The sequence below is a fragment of the Balaenoptera musculus genome, chromosome 1 (assembly GCF_009873245.2).
Source record: "Balaenoptera musculus isolate JJ_BM4_2016_0621 chromosome 1, mBalMus1.pri.v3, whole genome shotgun sequence".
NCBI classification, from domain to species: Eukaryota; Metazoa; Chordata; class Mammalia; order Artiodactyla; family Balaenopteridae; genus Balaenoptera; species Balaenoptera musculus.
The window spans coordinates 97,352,953-97,372,270 of record NC_045785.1 but is presented as its reverse complement, the minus strand read 5'-3'; the positions used below and the strand labels follow the sequence as shown (position 1 = coordinate 97,372,270).

The following is a 19,318-nucleotide window of genomic DNA, read 5'->3' as shown; positions in this document are numbered from 1 at the left end:
TTATATCTATCTCATACCATTTTCCTATTTCTTTATCTTGTCCTTCTCTTTTCCCTTCCTTCTTATCTTGACCCTCAGAATTATTCTTAATTGTTAATAATTACTTTAACCAAGTTAAAATAAAAGTGGATTTTAATTTTATTTGGAAATGCTTAGGAGGTAAAAAAAAATAAAAGTATGATGATTTATTACATAAGCTTTGAAGTCAAACTTGAAGTCAACTTTCACATATGCCACTGAACAGGTGTGTGAGATTTGTAAACCTACTTAACATTTCCAGTTACAATTTATCCCTGTGTAAAATGGGGTAATACTTATACATTATAGGGTAGAAGTAAAGGTTAAATCATCTTACCACAGAGATTGATATATGACCAGTACTCAATAAATGGAACCCAAGTTTATTTAGATGGATTTGAGTATTTCCCAGGCCTCATAGTCAAGGGTTAGCTGCTCAAAAAGACTACACTCATTTGAATGTGTTCACTTGAATGTCACCTCCTTCATCAATCCAGCTGAAAATCTTTGTATTTCCATGGCAGTTAGTACTGTTCTTTGGGACTTGACAAATTCATCTTTCATTACTTGATATTGCCTGTGCAAAGAGCTATCATAAGGAATCTCAAAAATTTGGAGATAAGGACTGGTAAATTTCACATCTTAAGAGTTAAATTAATTAAAAATTCTAGCTAAACAAATAATTTATCCATAGATATATCTTAGTCTGGGAGATACTTGGTCAATGTACAGAGAAAAAAGAACAAAGCTGGGATTATAACCCTCCCAGACTTCACATGTACTATTGGGTTGGCCAAAAAGTTCTTTCGGGGTTTTCTATAAGATCTTATCCATAAGATCAATGCAAACTTATAGTAATCAAAACAGCATGGTATCGGCCCAAAACCAGATGCATAGATCAATGGAACTGAATAGAGAGCCCAGAAATAAACCCATGCACCTATGGTCAATTAATATATGGCAAAAGAGGCAAGAATACACAATGGAGAAAAGACAGTCTCTTCAAAAACTTGTGCTGGGAAAACTGGACAGCCACATGTAAAATAGAGAGGTTAGAACATTCTCTTACACCATATACAAAAATAAATGCAAAATGGTTTAATGACCTAAATGTAAGACCGGAAACTATAAAACTCCTAGAGCAGAACATAGGCTGAACACTCTCAACATAAATCATAGCAATATTTTCTTGCATCAGTCTCCTAAGGCAAAAGAAATAAAAGCAAAGAGAAACAAATGAGACCTAATTGAAGTTAAAAGTTTTTGCACAGCAAAGGAAACCATCAACAAAATAAAAAAACAACCTATGGGATGGGAGAAAATATTTGCAAATTATGAAACCAACAAGGGGTTAATATCCAAAATATATAAACAGCTCATACAACTCAATATCAAAAAAACAGATAATCCAATCAAAAATGGGCAGAAGACTTGAACAGACATTTTCCCAAAGAAGACATGCAGATAGATGGCTAACAGGCACATGAAAAGACACTCAGCATCACTAATTATTAGAGAAATGCAAATCAAAACCACAGTGAGGTATCACCTCACATCTGTCAGAATGGCTGTCATCAAAAAGTCTACAAATAACAAATGTTGGCGAGGATGTGGAGAAAAGGGAACCCTTGTACACTGTTGGTGGGAATGTAAATTGGAGCAACCACTAAGGAACTATGGATGTTCCTCAAAAAACTAAAAATAGAACTACCATATTATATAGCAGTTCTACTCATGGTTATATACCCAGAAAAACCAAAAACTCTAATCCAAAAAGATAATTGCACCTTAATGTTCATAGCAGCACTATTGAAAATAGCCAAGACATGGAAACAACCCAAGTGCCTATCAACAGACGATTGAATAAAGGAGATATTGAATTGAATAAAGAAATGTATATATATTATATATATATATATATTTATATATATATATATATATATATATAATATATATATTAGCCATAAAAAAGAATGAAATACTGCCATTTGCAACAATGTGGATGGGCCTAGAGAATACTGTGCATAGTTAAATAAGTCAGAGAAAGTCAAATACTATATGATATTGCTTGCATGTGGAATCTAAAAAATAATACAAATGAATGTATATGCAGAACAGAAACAGATTCATAGATATAGAAAATAAACTTGTGATTACCAAATGGGAGAGGGAAGACGGAGGAACAAATTAAAGGTATGGGATAACAGATACAAATTACTATATATAAAATAGATAAGCAGCAAGGATATACTGTATAGCACAGGGAATTATATCCATCATCTTGTAATAACCTATAATGGAGTATAATCTGCAAAAATACTGAATCACTATGCTGTACACCTGAAATAACACAATATTATAAATCAACTATACTTAAATAAAGAATGAAAATCCATAGTACTTCTGTACATTAGCAACAAATAATCAGAAGTCAATTTTTTAAAAATACATTTATAATAGCATCAAACTATGAAATATTTAGGAATTAATCTTACAAAAGATGTGAAACACCTACACACTGAAAACTAAAAAACAAAAACAAACATAAATAAACAAAAAAACATTGCTGAGAGAAATTGAAAAAGATATAAATAAATGGAGAGATATACCATGTACATGGGCTAAGAGACAGTGCTGTTAAAATGTCAATCCTTCCCAAATTTATCTATAGATTCATTGTAACTGCAATCAATGTCACAGCAGACTTCTTTGTAGATGTTCGAATATTGATTCTAAAATTCACTTGGGAATGCAAAGGTCTTAGAATAGCAAAAACAAATTTGACAAAGAACAAAGGTGGAGGACAAGCACTACCTGACTTTGCTACTTTCTATGAAGTTACAATAAAGAAGGCATAGTATTGGCATGAAGATAAACAAATAGATTAATGGAACAGAATAGAGAACTAGAGATATGTGAACAACTGATTTGCAACTAAGATACAAAGTTAATACAACAGAGAAAGGATATTTTTTCAACATGATACTGGAACAATTGGATATTGCAAATATGCAAAAAAAATTAATTTGGATACATATATCTCAAAAATTAAGTAAAAAAAAATAGATCATAGACCTAAACATAAAACCTACAACTATAATACTCCAGAAGAAAATATAGGAGAAAATATTTGCAACCTCGTTAGACAAAGAATTCTCCGATAAGGTGCCAAAAGCAAAATCCATAAAAGAACTGATAAATTGGACTTCCATAAAATTTTAAAAAATTTCTGCTCTTCAAAAGATACTGTTAAGACAATGAAAAGACAAGCCACAGATGAGGAGAAAATATTTCCAAATCACATATGAGATAAAGGGCTTCTATCCAGATTTCAAAAAGAGGTTATGGGAACTTCTGACTTATAGGAAGTAGGTCAGAAGCACAGGTAACAACCTGGGCTTGGGACTGGTATCTTAAGTGGAAGGAAGTCTTGTGGGACTGAGCCCTTTACTAATGGAATCTGATTCTATCTCTGGGTAGACAGTGTCAGAATTGAGTTGAATTCTTGGACACTCTGCTGGTCTCCAAGGATTGCTTGTTAGTGTGGGGAAGCCACCACACACACATATATTGGAATTAGGTCCAGGAAGCTAATTTACAACCTAGAGCTCTAACAACAGGTGAATGGATAAATAAACAGTGGTATAACTATATAACGGTATACTACTCAGGAATAAAAAGGAATGAACTGTTGGTACACTCTAGAGCATAGATGAATCTCCAAATGATTAAAGTGAGTGAAAGAAGTGAGACAAAACAGGAGTACCTAATGTGTTATTACAGTTATATAACATTTTAGAAAATGAAAACTATAGCAATAGAAAGCAGATGGATGATTGCCTGGGGACTGGGGTAGAGGAGTATGGGGTGGGGTAAATAGAGGGGGAGCAGGGAAGGACAGGAAGAAGAGATCGCAAAAGACTGTGAATAATCTTTTGTGAGTGATGAATATGTTTGTTACCTTGACTGTAGTGACGGTTATTTTTTTAATTTTTTTAGGTAGCTACTGCGTGCAGTCTGTATTCTTTTTCTATTGCTGTCACAACTTAGCATCTTTTTATTTTAATTAAAAAAAACTTTTTTTATATAGCAGGTTCTTATTAGTCATCAATGTTATACACATCAGTGTATACATGTCAATCCCAATCGCCCAATTCATCACACCACCACACCCACCCCCCCACAACTTTCCCCCCTTGGTGTCCATACGTTTGTTCTCTACATCTGTGTCTCAATTTCTGCCCTGCAAACTGTTTCATCTGTACCATTTTTCTAGGTTCCACATACATGTGTTAATATACGATATTTGTTTTTCTCTTTCTGACTTACTTCACTCTGTATGACAGTCTCTAGATCCATCCACGTCTCAACAAATGACCCAATTTCGTTCCTTTTTATGGCTGAGTAATATTCCATTGTATATATGTACCACATCTTCTTTATCCATTCGTCTGTTGATGGGCATTTAGGTTGCTTCCATGACCTTGCTATTGTAAATAGTGCTGCAATGAACATTGGGGGGCATGTGTATTTTTGAATTGTGGTTTTCTCTGGGTATATGCCCAGTAGTGGGATTGCTGGATCATATGGTAATTCTATTTTTAGTTTTTTAAGGAACCTCCATACTGTTCTCCATAGTGGCTGTATCAATTTACATTCCCACCAACAGTGCAAGAGGGTTCCCTTTTCTCCACACCCTATCCAGCATTCGTTGGTTGTAGATTTTCTGATGAAGCCGATTCTAACTGGTGTGAGGTGATACCTCATTGTAGTTTTGATTTGCATTTCTCTAATAATTACTGATGTTGAGCAGGTTTTCATGTGCTTCTTGGCCATCTGTATGTCTTCTTTGGAGAAATGTCTATTAAGGTCCTCTGCGCATTTTTGGATTGGGTTGTTTGTTTTTTTAATATTGAGCTACATGAGCTGTTTGTATATTTTGGAGATTAATCCTTTGTCCGTTGATTCATTTGCAAATATTTTCTCCCATTCTGACAGTTGTCTTTTCATCTTTTTATGGTTTCCTTTGTTGTGCAAAAGCTTTGAAGTTTCATTAGGTCCCATTTGTTTATTTCTGTTTTTATTTCCATTACTCTAGGAGGTGGATCAAAAAAGATCTTGCTGTGATTTATGTCAAAGAGTGTTCTTCCAATGTTTTCCTCTAAGAGTTTTATAGTATCCAGTCTTACATTTAGGTTTCTAATCCATTTTGAGTTTATTTTTGTGTTATGGTGTTAGGGAGTGTTCTAATTTCATTCTTTTAACATGTAGCTGTCCAGTTTTCCCAGCACCACTTGTTGAAAAGACTGTCTTTTCTCCATTGTATATCCTTGCCTCCTTTGTCATAGATTAGTTGACCATAGGTGTGTGGGTTTACCTCTAGGCTTTCTATCTTGTTCCATTGATCTATATCTCTGTTTTTGTGCCAGTACCATATTGTCTTGATTACTGTAGCTTTGTAGTATAGTCTGAAGTCAGGGAGTCTGATTCCTCCAGCTCCGTTGTTTTCCCTGAAGACTGCTTTGGCTATTCGGAGAGTCTTTGTGTCTCCCATACACATTTTAAGATTTTTTATTCTAGTTCCATAAAAAATGCCATTGGTAATTTGATAGGGATTGCACTGAATCTGTAGATTGCTTTGGGTAGTATAGTTCATTTTCATAATATTGATTCTTTCCAATCCAAGAACATGGCATATCTCTCCATCTGTTGGTATCATCTTTAATTTCTTTCATCAGTGTCTTATAGTTTCTGCATATAGGTCTTTTGTCTCCCTAGGAAGGTTTATTCCTAGGTATTTTATTCTTTTTATCACAATAGTAAATGGGAGTGTTTCCTTTAATTTCTCTTTCAGATTTGTCATCATAGTGCATAGGAATGCAAGAGATTTCTGTGCATTAATTTTGTATCCTGCAACTTTACCAAATTCATGGATTAGCTCTAGTAGTTTTCTGGTGGCATCTTTAGGATTCTCTACGTATAGTATCATGTCATCTGCAAACAGTGACAGTTTTACTTCTTTTTTTTTCCAATTTGTATTCCTTTTATTTCTTTTTCTTCTCTGATTGCTATGGCTAGGACTTCCAAAACTATGTTGAATAATAGCTGTGAGAGTGGATATCCTTGTCTTGTTCCTGATCTTAGAGGAAATGCTTTCAGTTTTTCACCATTGAGAATGATGTTTGCTGTGGGTTTGTCGTCCATGGCCTTTATTATGTTGAGGTCGGTTCCCTCTATGCCCACTTTCTGGAAAGTTTTTATCATAAATGTGTGTTGAATTTTGTCAAAAGCTTTTTCGGCATCTACTGAGATGATCATATGGTTTTTATTCTTCAATTTGTTAATATGGTGTATCACATTGATTGATTTGCGTATATTGAAGAGCCTTGCATTGCTGGGATAAATCCCACTTGATCATGGTGTATGATCCTTTTAATGTGTTGTTGGATTCTGTTTGCTAGTATTTTGTTGAGGATTTTTGCATCTATGTTCATCAGTGATATTGGTCTGTAATTTTTTTTTTTGTAGTATCTTTGCCTGGTTTTGGTATCAGGGTGATGGTGGCCCCATAGAATGAGTTTGAGAGTGTTCCTTCCTCTGCAATGTTTTGGAAGAGTTTGAGAAGGATGAGTGTTAGCTCTTCTCTAAATGTTTGATAGAATTCACCTGTGAAGCCATCTGGGCCTGGACTTTGGTTTGTTGGAAGATTTTTAATCACAGTTTAAATTTTATTACTTGTGATTGGTCTGTTCATATTTTCTATTTCTTCCTGGTTCAGTCTTGGAAGGTTATATCATTCTAAGAATTTGTCCATTTCTTCCAGGTTGTCCATTTTATTGGCATAGAGTTGCTGGTAGTAGTCTCTTAGGATGCTTTGTATTCCTGCGGTGTCTGTTGTAACTTCTCCTTTTTCATTTCTGATATTTTTGATTTGAGTCCTCTCCCTCTTTTTCTTGATGAGTCTTGCTAATGATTTATCAATTTTGTTTATCTTCTCAAAGAACCAGCTTTTAGTTTTATTGATCTTTGCTATTGTTTTCTTTGTTTCTACTTCATTTATTTCTGCTTTGATCTTTATGATTTCTTTCCTTCTGCTAACTTTGGGTTTTGTTTGTTCTTCTTTCTCTAGTTCCTTTAGGTGTAAGGTTAGATTGTTTATTTGAGATTTTTCTTTTTTCTTGAGGTAGGCTTGTATAGCTATAAATTTCCCTCTTAGAACTGCTTTTGCTGTATCCCATAGGTTTTGGATCATCGTGTTTTCATTGTCATTTGTCTCTAGGTATTTTTTGATTTCCTCTTGGATTTCTTCAGTGATCTCTTGGTTATTTAGTAACATAGTTTTTAGCCTCCATGTGTTTGTGTTTTTTATGTTTTTTCCCCTGTAACTGATTTCTAATCTCATAGTGTTGTGGTCAGAAAAGATGCTTGATATGATTTCAATTTTCTTAAATTTACTGAGGCTTGATTTGTTACCCAGGATGTGATCTATCCTGGAGAATGTTCCATGCGCACTTGAGAAGAAAGTGTAATCTGCTGTTTTTGGATGGAATGTCCAATAAATATCAATTAAATCTATCTGGTCTATTGTGTCATTTAAAGCTTCTGTTTCCTTATTTATTTTCATTTTGGATGATCTGTCCATTGGTGTAAGTGAGGTGTTAAAGTCCCCCACTATTATTGTGTTACTGTCAATTTCCTCTTTTACAGTGGTTAACAGTTGCCTTATGCATTGAGGTGCTCCTACGTTGGGTGCATATATATTTATAATTGCTATATCTTCTTCTTGGATTGATTCCTTGATCATTATGTAGTGTCCTTCCTTGTCTCTTGTAACATTCTTTATTTTAAAGTCTATTTTATCTGATATGAGTATAGCTACTCCAGCTCTCTTTTGATTTCCATTTGCATGGAATATCTTTTTCCATCCCTTCCCTTTCAGTCTGTATGTGCCCCTAGGTCTGAAGTGGGTCTCTTGTAGACAGCATATATATGGGTCTTGTTTTTGTATCCATTCAGCAAGCCTGTGTGTTTTGGTTGGAGCATTTAATCCATTCACGTTTAAGGTAATTATCGATATGTATGTTCCTATGATCATTTTCTTAATTATTTTGGGTTTGTTTTTGTAGGTCCTTTTCTTCTCTTGTGTTTCCCACTTAGAGAAGTTCCTTTAGCATTTGTTGTAGAACTGGTTTGGTGGTGCTGAATTCTCTTAGCTGTTGCTTGTCTGTAAAGCTTTTGATTTCTCCATCGAATCTGAATGAGATCCTTGCCGGGTAGAGTAATCTTGGTTGTAGGTTCTTCCCTTTCATCACTTTAAGTATATTATGCCACTCCCTTCTGGCTTGTAGAGTTTCTGCTGAGAAATCAGCTGTTAACCTTATGGGAGTTCCCTTGTATGTTATTTGTCATTTTTCCCTTGCTGCATTCAATAATTTTTCTTTGTCTTTAATTTTTGCCAATTTGATTACTATGTGTCTCTGCATGTTTCTCCTTGGGTTTATCCTGTATGGGACTTGCTGCGCTTCCTGGACTTGGGTGGTTATTTCCTTTCCCATGTTAGGGAAGTTTTTGACTATAATCTCCGTAAATATTTTCTCTGGTCCTTTCTCTCTCTCTTCTCCTTCTGGGACCCCTATAATGTGAATGTTGTTGTGTTTAATGTTGTCCCAGAGGTCTCTTATGCTGTCTTCATTTCTTTTCATTCTTTTTTCTTTATTCTGTTTCTCAGCAGTGAATTCCACCATTCTGTCTTCCAGGTCACTTCTCCGTTCTTCTGCCTCAGTTATTCTGCTATTGATTCCTTCTAGTGTAGTTTTCATTTCAGTTATTGTATTATTCATCTCTGTTTGTTTGTTCTTTAATTCTTCTAGGTCTTTGTTAAACATTTCTGGCATCTTCTCAATCTTTGCCTCCATTCTTTTTCCGAGGTCCTGGATCATCTTCACTATCATTATTCTGAATTCTTTTTCTGGAAGGTTGCCTATCTCCACTTCATTTGGTTGTTTTTCTGGGGTTTTATCTTGTTCCTTCATCTTGTGCATAGCCCTCTGCATTTTCATCTTGTCTATCTTTCTGTGAATGTGGTTTTAGTTTCACAGGCTGCAGGATTGTAGTTCTTCTTGCTTCTGCTGTCTGCCCTCTGGTGGATGAGGCTATCTAAGAGGCTCATGCAAGTTTCCTGATGGGAGGTAATGGTGGTGGGTAGAGCTGACTGTTGCTCTTCAGTTTTTTTTTTTAGAGGAAAATTTACAACTTTATTTTATTTTATTTTTTTGTATTAAAGTATTGTTAATTTACAGTGTTTGTAGTTATGGTTTTATGCATGTATACATATGTTAAAAGGTCCTTCCTAATTTGCTCCTGTCCATCTCTCCAAATTCATTGCAACGTTCTCAGTCTTATACTTTAAAATCTAGCAAGTTACATTGAATACTTTTCTCCATGCTTCCTTCCTTACCTTTGCTCAGCAGTCCTTTGCTGGAATTTGCCCCTTTCTTTCCGTCTGACCCCTTAATTAGGTTAGCTACTAATCATCCTGAGACTCAGCTCCCTAGACTGTCAGCTTCTTGAGGGATTCAACTTTGAATCCTCGAGGCCTAACACAGTACCTAATTACACTAAGAAAGTAAGATGGTTGAATGAACAAATGACTGGAACTTTGCTCATTAACTCTAAATAATCTGGTGTAGTGGAATGAACATGACACTGCAGAGTGAGGAGCTTTGGGCTTGAGATTTATTGTGCCATTAAACTAATTTTTTAGACATGGAAAATAACCAACCCAGAAGAAAATTGGACCAGATGCCTCCTAGAGTCACCTCATGTCCAATATCTTCAGATCCTGTGACAGCTGCTTCAGGACCTTGTAATCTATTGTCCACAGAGCATCAACTAATGAGGTGCCCACAAATCTGCAGATATCCCCGCTGATTCTTTCCTTCACAGACAGGAAAAAGAACCTCTTTCTCCTTCCTGATTTTCCACTTAGACTTGCACCAAACTGAAGGAGAAAAGCCGCCCGTTTTGTGAAGATCATTATTACTTTTACCATATACAACAATGAACCCAGCTTTTACATAAATCAAGAGAGAACGTCACATAAATCAAGAGAGAATTCCACTTTCCTTTCTTCACTGTAGCTGGTCAGTTATTGAGTTCCCACCCCTTCCAACCCCACCGGAAAAACTGACACCCCTCTGCAGTCAAAATCTGTGACTCATGTGGCCCTGTGAAGAAAGTCCCTGATGTCAGCTTCCAGGAAACCTCTGTGACTGAACTGCAGTTAATTGCAGCACCTCCCACACCCGACATGGAGGCCAGGGAGGAAGTTCACCCTTTACTAATTTTCCTCCAAGCAAAGAGCTCAGGCTGTTAAGCTGTCTCATGGATTTCTAGTTCAGTCTCTTTCTTTTCTTTAACCCATATTTGCAGGTCATCTAATACAGTCTTGAAGGTAATCAAGCTTAGAAGTGGCTAAAGTTGGACAGAAGTTCCAAGAAACTATCAATTCTTGCTCTCCAGCCTTATATGATCCACTTTTAGATTTGGAGCCACAGCAAGACAGCTTTGCTGTTACACGGACTATTAGATTTATGAGATGTTAATAAATATTCCTCAAACAAAAAAACCCAAACAAAACCATAGGGAGTGAGGGGAATCCATGGTCAATAATTTTGGAAGTGAGATTAAATAAAAATAAAACATAAAATAATAAACAGTTTTTTAAATGTGTGACTTCTGTGAAAACTGATATATACTAACGTACATTGTGGGTGTCTAAGAGAAAAGTCTACTAACCTATTCATATATTACAGATTACTTATTAACAGCTCAGAGAACATAGTGTTCCATGGAAAACAGTTTGACAAACACTAGTAATGGACGCGGGCAGGTTTAGTTTTGAATTCTAGCAGTGGAAAATGTGATAAAACGTTAATATTTGAGAAATCTGAAATACCAAAATGGAGAGACAGTCTAGAAAATACTTGCCTGCACTCTTCAAGAATATCAGCTTCCTTAATCTCTCTAACTTTTCCAATTTCCTCATCTTTAAAATGGTGATTCATTAATACATACCTCATAGGTTGTTCTGAAAGTTAAATGAGATAATATTTCCTGGATGGTTCAGTATCAGGGTGCCTGGTTCAGTGAAAACTGAGGAAAAGATCAAGTTCAGAGCCTCCCTAACAGTCCATTCTTAAGGGTGACTCTGAAATTTCTGCTAGATTTTCAGGAATAAAATACATTAGGTGCCAGAAGGCCTTTTTAGTATCCTTTGCTTGTTTCATTTTTTGTAAATATCTTTTAAAAAAAGTTTTGTGTGTTCTTGTGAAAAAATTTAAACCATAAAGAGAGTACAAAGAAGAAAGCATAAAATCTTCTGAAACTCCACATCCCAGAGATAACCACCATTAACATTTTTGGTGAACATCTTTCCAGACATTTCTTGATATACAGATCTATTTGCTAATTTACATAGAAGAACATGTAATGTTCTTACATCCAGCAAGGTAATTATTGGCTTCCCATTTATTCCTACACAGAATCTGTGGAGGTCTTTAATTCATTGCTGAACAATATTGGGACCATTATTAACATAAGTTTTTTCTAAATAGGAAAGGAAATCTGTTCTCCATGAGGGCTCCAAAATTATGGCCGTCTTGACAAAATAAATTTAGATAAATGATATAGTTCACTGAACTCTGCAAAATGCCAAGCTCTTCATAAATAAATTTTATTTATAATCCTCATATCAACCTCATAACTTAGGTGTCAATAGCCCCACTTTTAAAACAGGAAGTCCAAGACACAGACAGCCTATGTAACTGGCACAAGATCACCCAGCTAATAATCAGCAACGACAGGGCACAGGCCAAGGTCTTTCAGTCTCCCAAGCCTACATTCCTTCCATTGTCCCAGGCTCTGAGTTCTTACCTCCCACTTCCCAACTCAACTCCCCCCACTGCAATGTGATGAGCCTCCAGGAGGACTCCTTCCATCTTTCACAGTTTGAACCCCTGTGAGCAGTGGCTGAGGTAGGATGTGGGTTTTGCATGTATGTCTATTCATGGAGTAATAAGCAGTTACAGGGGGAAGGGTGATACTAAAATTAAACCAAATCAAACCATCAACTTTCATGCATTAGTTTCCTCTCACCTCTCCATAACTTTGTCAAAGGAATGTGTCTGTCATCTTATTCTTCCCTGAAATTGTGTTCCGGTGAAAATTTCCTTTCAAGGCTGTTCTCAAGGGAGAGGAACTGGTGATTTATAAAAGAGAGAAAGAAGGAAGAAGCAAAGAGAAGAGAAAAAATGAGGAAAAACAAATCCAGATGATCTTGGGGGTCTCATTTTCCTCCATTTGAGAGCTTAGGAAGATGATCACTCAACAGAAAAATCATAGATGTTCCTAGCAGCTGAGCTGAGACAGGGACTTATATAACAAGGCCTCTCTGTAAATCAGGAACAGTTCCACAAAACAGTTACCATTGTTCCAGAGTCAGTGGACTAGTGGTTCTCTTTCCTTAGCATAAAATGTGTAGAATTTTGCTGTGGAGGGTCCCTGTCCTAGAGACCTGTCCATGGTGTGTTCAGGCAAGCTCTGCCCACAGTGGACAAGGCTCTCTGTGGGATAACGAAAGCCATTTCTGTGATATTCCTATCAAAAGTTGGAAGAGCCTGAATCTAGTCACAAGGAAACATCAGAAATACCAAAATGGAGAGACAGTCTAGAAAATACTTGCCTGTACTCTTCAAGAATATCAACGTCATGAAACACAAAGAAAGACACAGGAACCGTTCCAGATAGGAGACTAGAGAGACGACGGTGAAAAACAATGTATGATCAGAGATTTCCCTTTGCTGTAAAAAATATTAGTGGGCAATTGGTGGAATCTGAATAAAATCTATAGAGTGGTAATAGTATTGTATCAGTGTTAAAATCTTGATTTTGATCATTGTAAAGTGGATATATAAGAGGATGTTTTCTTTTGTAGAAAATACACACTAAAACACTTAAGGGGAAAAGATATCATGTCAGCAAATGAGAAAGCTGGAGGATAAAGAAAATGTGATAAAACGTTAATATTTGAGAAATCTGAATGAAGGGGGTTCAGAAATTCTTGGTATTGTTTTTGTAACTTTTCTGTAAGTACAAATTTTTGTCAAAATTAAAGGTAAAAAAAAAAAGTTGAACATAAGTAAATGATCTGAAGGATTCCTATCTTGAAATCATTACGATTTAAGTCCCTCATGGTATAAATACTGCGATTCTACAATAACTATTTTTAGAAGAATAAACCATGGGATAATTCTTTAAGGCCTCTATTTGTTCCTAATATAGAGTAAATATTAAGCCATGAGTTCAAATTTACTTGAACAAATTTTAAAAGATGTGAGTTATCAAAATCATTTCTCACCTTTATTCTTCAATCTAGTTCTCCTGAAATATAAAATGTCAAACAAAAGTTTGACAAATTAAATAAATATTAAATACTTGATTTGTTAGCATATTGATTTCAGATCATCTGGATTTATAGTTAAGTTGTATTTTCATGTCTACCTATGTTAAAAAGCACTGGAAACTTCTTTATGTGAACAAATAACACAGTTTAATGATGCCTATTTAAAAAGAAGTCTATAAGAAAAAGGTGTATAGTGTAGTGTGGAGAAAAGAACATTTCACAGAGACTCAGGAAACATTCTAGATAACTAGTTAAGTAATTTTATGACTTTGGACAAGTCACCTGACCTGAAAAATACACAAATTGGAACGTTATAATAGCAAAACAGGGCTCCCACTATGAGTTGGACATTTTATTTAAGCTTAAATAATCTCTAAGTTCCCTTTAAGTATCAACATTCTAACACTTGGAATATAGTGCATTTATTTTAAATGGTTATGGAAATGTATCATTGTGGCTGAACAACTTTTGGCCATAGCTAGGATGTATTGTTGCTACTGCTTGGGGAGGAACTCTACTGTGAAATGGGAAATGAATAGAGGAATTGCCTCTATATCCCAACACAGAGATGGACAGCCTGAGGGCTCACCCACTGGCTTTGGAAAAACGTTATCTTCCTCTTTCTGAAGGCCTACTTCCAGATGGCCTTCCCAAACTGACCACCCAACCTCCAGTTGCAATCCTCTCCTCCTCTGTCCTAGCAGCCACCCTGGAGGCCCACTCTGCAGAGCTGTCTAATGTCTCTGCATTACTCTGCTTCAGTGCTCTGCACCTGCAGTGGCAGCTGGGTCCTGGAGGTTCCTGAAGGCAGGTGTCCAGTCTCTAGGCCCATGGTGATCTGCACAAATTGGACGCTCACTCGGTACAGGAAGTACTGTAGGCTGACTAATTCAGGAACATAAACCAAACCATCCTAACTAAATCAACACAGCATTTCCGGAAACAGAAGCTGAGAGAAAGAGAATGGCTGCAACCTCGCAAAAAGCTCCACCTTTCACTTAAATCTAGGGGGAAAACCTAGGTTGAAGAAGAAGAAATCTGACTCTCACCCTAATTTCAAGCCACATTCCATCAAGCCTGTCAAGTGGAGGTTTCAGGCATAGCTCCGTCCAGGGCTGGGCTTGGGACCCTCCTGGTTAGAGATCTTGCTTTCCACTTTCAGGTGTTGGGGTTCTAGAAATAAGTAGGAGAAATTTCCTACTTCCTGTGGTCCTGCAACCATGGTTTGTTATAGTCCAATCTCATTTGCTTACTCTCATTTCTAGCATGCCTGGGTGTTCACATTTCTTTGAGTTTGCATACACTGTGTCTTGTCTGAAATGCCATTACCCCCAGTCTCCATAGCAAACTCATCCTTCCTTGAAAATGAACCCAAGCAGTCACCTCTCCCAGGGAGTCTTTGGCACACTCCTGAACTCCTACATTTTGTGCACACGCTTGCTCCATTATAGAAAAGATCACATTGTGTCATATTTGTGTATTGCTGTGTCTGTCCTTCATGTTACTCTACAAATGCTTTGAAATTGTTAACCACATCAGTTATCCTTGGGTCTCCAGTGCTTAGCATATGCCTAGCTGCTGGCATGTTACACAGTAGGAGTGAGGAAGGTTAAACAGACCTCAGGTCCTAGTCTGAAGCCCTCTGCACGGTCAGAAGTCAACCTGAAGACATAAGAAACTACAGACCAACAGAGTTTGAGGTTTCCAGTGTGTGTCTCTTGTCAATTACCAAATGCAAGGTCACTTAGATAGTAGTAGATGTAAAAGGTTGGGCTTTGAATCATTCCTTGCTGGTATAAAGATGTCCAATCCTTTCATTTAAAGGTTAAATACTCTAATTGGCCCACACAGGAAACATCACAGGAAATCATGTTTCAGTTCAGCCTCTGCTCTAATTCAACCACAATTTCAAAATAGTGCAGATTCTGGTAGAGATTGAGAAAGCAAAACTTCTTTGTTTAGCCAGCAGCTAAGATTCTGCTTTTGCTCGGTTCTCTTCCAAAGCCCTTGCATACATATCTGATATTTCTTATCTCCCAAGGGAGTTCCTTAAGGGCAAGATTGTTTGCTGGACAAATATCTTCCTTCTACTTTGCCCCCTTCCTCCCAGGCACAGTGCCTGGCCCTAGGAGGTACTTAACATCTGATTATTAAATTAATTCATTAAAAAGTCTAGTCTTTATTTTTTAAATTCAAAGCGCAATAACCCCTGAGGTGCTTTGGGGATCTAGAGCCCTTTTCCCCATTCCCATGCCTCATTGTTAGGTGGGTGAGTATGGTTCTAGGGGACTTTCCTCTCCATTCCCAGTAAGATCCTTGCAAATATTGGAAGGAGAAAGTTTTCATCTAGAGTTCCCTGTGGTAACCTTACCCCCAGTGACTATAGTGGTTACAGAAAGCCAGGACCAAAGCTTAGCTATCACTTTCTGAGTCCATAAGACCTCAGTTATTAGTTATGGGGCCTGAATTAGAAATCATTGCAATATCAAGTTTGTTTTGCAAGTCATGCAAAGTTGGTGCATGTCATATTATATTTATCAATATTCTTGTTTTGAATACTAAGGATAATTTTATTTGGGGGAAACCTGAGGATCACAGTGGTCCTCCTGCCCTTTAAAAACAACCAATCTAAGCATCTCTTAGTGGTGTCTAGCTTTTACTTCTCAAAATACAGGTTCTGAGCATATCCTGTGTCCTTGACTCTGAGCTGGGTATTATAATTTATAGCAGTCCTTCTGTTTAGTGTCTCTAGGAATCACAGTGGGAGTCACTAACTTTACTTTTGAAAATTTCTCAAATGAAGAAGATCTGCATCTCCCAGCTGCCATTTAAAATAGCTATGACTGTTGGTTCTCTGCTCACTTTAAAATCACAAGACAAATCTTCTGAAGACCAGCGCATGTAGGAAATCTCCCCAGCTTCATCTTGTACAGATGGCTCTGGTCAACAGAAATGACCAGACGGAGAAATTCAAGTTCTGAAGCAATTTAAGCACATAAATGCCCTGACCCAAAGAGATATCAGATAATGGGAATCCGGTTAATTGAAACTCCTTCCGGCCTGATTGCCTTTTGAGGGTCACTAGAATCTTGTTCATAATTTTACTACCTGCAGTAAATATTTGCAAAAGTTTCAGGAAATTGTAAAGTTACTAGAGAGGTATATAGAGACTCCTAAGAAGATACCCTAGCCCACATAATATGGTTCAGGTCTCTGCTCTCAAACCAAATTAAAATATCACCAATCTTACCTTTTGCAGACTCTTTTCCTCAGTCCTTTAGGCAGAATTGGTGATTATCAACGAGGCGCCAAGACAAGACTGGTGACACGGATGTCGGGGCTATTTGTGTAAAAGGAGAAGTGAAGGGGGAATAAATGTGATCACACTGTGACGACAGGAAGCCCAGATGAGGAGACGGAGGAAGTGGGGCTGGGCCCGCCCTCTTTAGCCTCAAAGATACAATCCTTCCCCCGTGGGTTTTAGAAGCTTACTCTACAACCCACCCAAATGTCTAAACCAGTTTCTCTGCAACTCAGGAAAAACTCGAAGTCCAAGTTGGTTCAGGCAGGAATCTATGAGAACTGGTGGGTTCTGGGGAGATTTTGGCATTGATTTTTGTCTAAAAAAGGGCAGTGCTTCTCAATCAAGGTGACATCTCAGAATTACCTGTGGATCTGTTCAAGAATAAGTATGCCTGACCACACCATACTTCTTCAGTCCCATTCAGGTAGACAGACTGGAGTGGAACCCAAGAATCAATATTTTAAGAAGTTTTCTAGGGCTGAGACTTAGGAATGTCTCTTAAGCCACTCCACCTTCTCTCCACCTTCCCTCCAACTACCTTCCAGAAGATCTGTAGTCTCCAGTTTGATTGGGTCACTATTTTCAGATTTCCATGTCTCAAAAGCTGGACTGTCCTTATGTAAGGGTATTGTCAGGGGCAAACTCCAAGGCACAATCCAGTGGGCACTAGTAGAAATGATTTGGTTAGTAGAGGGAGCTCCAGGTTTAGAGTCCCAAGATCTGGGTTTCAGTCCCAGCTTTATTTCTGTTAGCTGTGAGATACTGAGAAACTCTCAACCTCTCAGCTTCAGTTTATTAATAGTAACATCCAATAATAATTCTGCTATCTTCCTTTGCCCTGAGACATAAAGACTCTGGAATAACTTCTGGCCAGGGTTGGCTCATGGGGAAAGCTGAGTTAAACAAAGAAGAAAAGGTTCTTTACTGGAGACTGTGTTGTGTCAGTCCTTAATATTCTCTTAACATTCCCTAAATATGTAGCTTTTCCCAAACTTGTTTGATCATAGAACAATGTGTGTGTGTGTGTGTGTGTGTGTGTGCGTGTGTGTGTGTGAGGTATTTCTCAGGGAACAATTTTTCAGTGTAACTATACTTCAGGAAATGCTGTTATAAACTCTCCTCTCTTCAGCTGGCATCACTCTGAGAAATCACTGCCCCTCATCCGAGGCTGCTGTCACACTGACAGGCCCCTGAAGTGGAGTAATTGAAGAAAGACTTCTTGATGAGTTTGATTACTATCTCTCTGTGTCAAAGATGCACATCTCTATGTGCAACCTGGTCTCTCACTTGAGTGCCACACAGGCACCTCAAGTACAGTATCCAAAATTCAGCTTAGTAAACTCAGCTTCCTCCCACTCAGCCTGATTTCCACCCCCTCACCCCCATTACCATCTCAGGGAAAGCTTGACTAAACTCTCAGTTCCCCAAGTCAGATTCAAAGCATCCTTTTAGGCTACACTCTCTCCCACATTACCACATATTATTGCTATAAAATGATTAAAGAAGACAATTTTGGTGACAGGAGCAAATTTTATTTAACACTTCTTGAAGTAGACAGTCTCTATTAAGAGAACTGCAAAGTGGGGCAGAAAGCAGGAAGCTTTTATAGAATAGAAAATAAAGAGCAAAGAAGAGATAAAGAGAAAAATATCTGGTTGACTGGGGCCACATAGTCAAACTTGTTTGGGGTGAGAAGGAACAAGGAAATAAGTATAGCGCCTAGAGTTGATGTGTTGATCAGTCAAGCAAAGCATTTACAAGGACACAAAAGTTATAAAAAATTTCAGTTTGCTGACATGGCACCTGGGGCAGGAGCAGCTCCATCCTGGGCCTAAAGAGTTATGTCAATGCTATCAACCACCAAGTCTTTTAAATTATACCTTTGCCTAAATGTTTTTCAAATCAGGTTACTTCTTATCACTCCAGGGCCATTACACTAATCCTTGTCTCTCACCTGGGTCACTGGATACCAGCCTCCTTCAAGATCAGCTTGGATGTTTTCTGCCTCAGTCCCGAAGAGCACCTTCTAAAAATGCATATTTAATCATGTCACTCCCCAGTTTAAAACTCTTCAATGGCTTCCCATAGGTTTTAAGCAGGTCCTATTAACTCCTAACACTCAGCTGTCCAGTCCTTCCCCACTCCCACCCCCACTGTACTGCCATACTGGTTATTGAATTCCTTTGAATTGCTTGAACAAATCACTCTAGTTCTCTTTCTTTCTCTCTCTCACTCGCCCTCCCTCCCTCCCCTCTTGTCTTTGGAATATTCTCTCACCTCTAGACTCAAAGCTCTGTAAACCTCTGTGTTGCTCTGTGTATGTTGAACAATTGTGTCTGGCACATAAGAGGTTCTCTATAAATGTTTGAATAACTTCAGGCCTGAAAGTTAGGAGAACTGGAGATTTTGGAAGGGAGGAGAAAGTAAGAGAAGGAGAGAGAGATAAGTAGAGTGAACATCTATGGAGAGAGAAGTGGTTATTAGAGAGAGGATTTTAGGAATATCAGGAAGAATATCTCAAGACAAGAGTTCCT

At 37.5% G+C, this 19,318-nt stretch overlaps 1 protein-coding gene across 1 annotated transcript in view; it reads right to left on the bottom strand.

Annotated features, from left to right (window-relative positions):
• Nucleotides 1-16,932, bottom strand: part of CD53 (CD53 molecule) — a 32,410-nt gene extending 15,478 nt beyond the window's left edge. The window contains exon 1 of the mRNA XM_036862173.1: nt 16,731-16,932. The gene's annotated coding sequence lies outside the window, so the exon portion shown is untranslated. The remainder of the gene's footprint in view (nt 1-16,730) is intronic.
• Nucleotides 16,933-19,318: the final 2,386 nt, after the last annotated feature.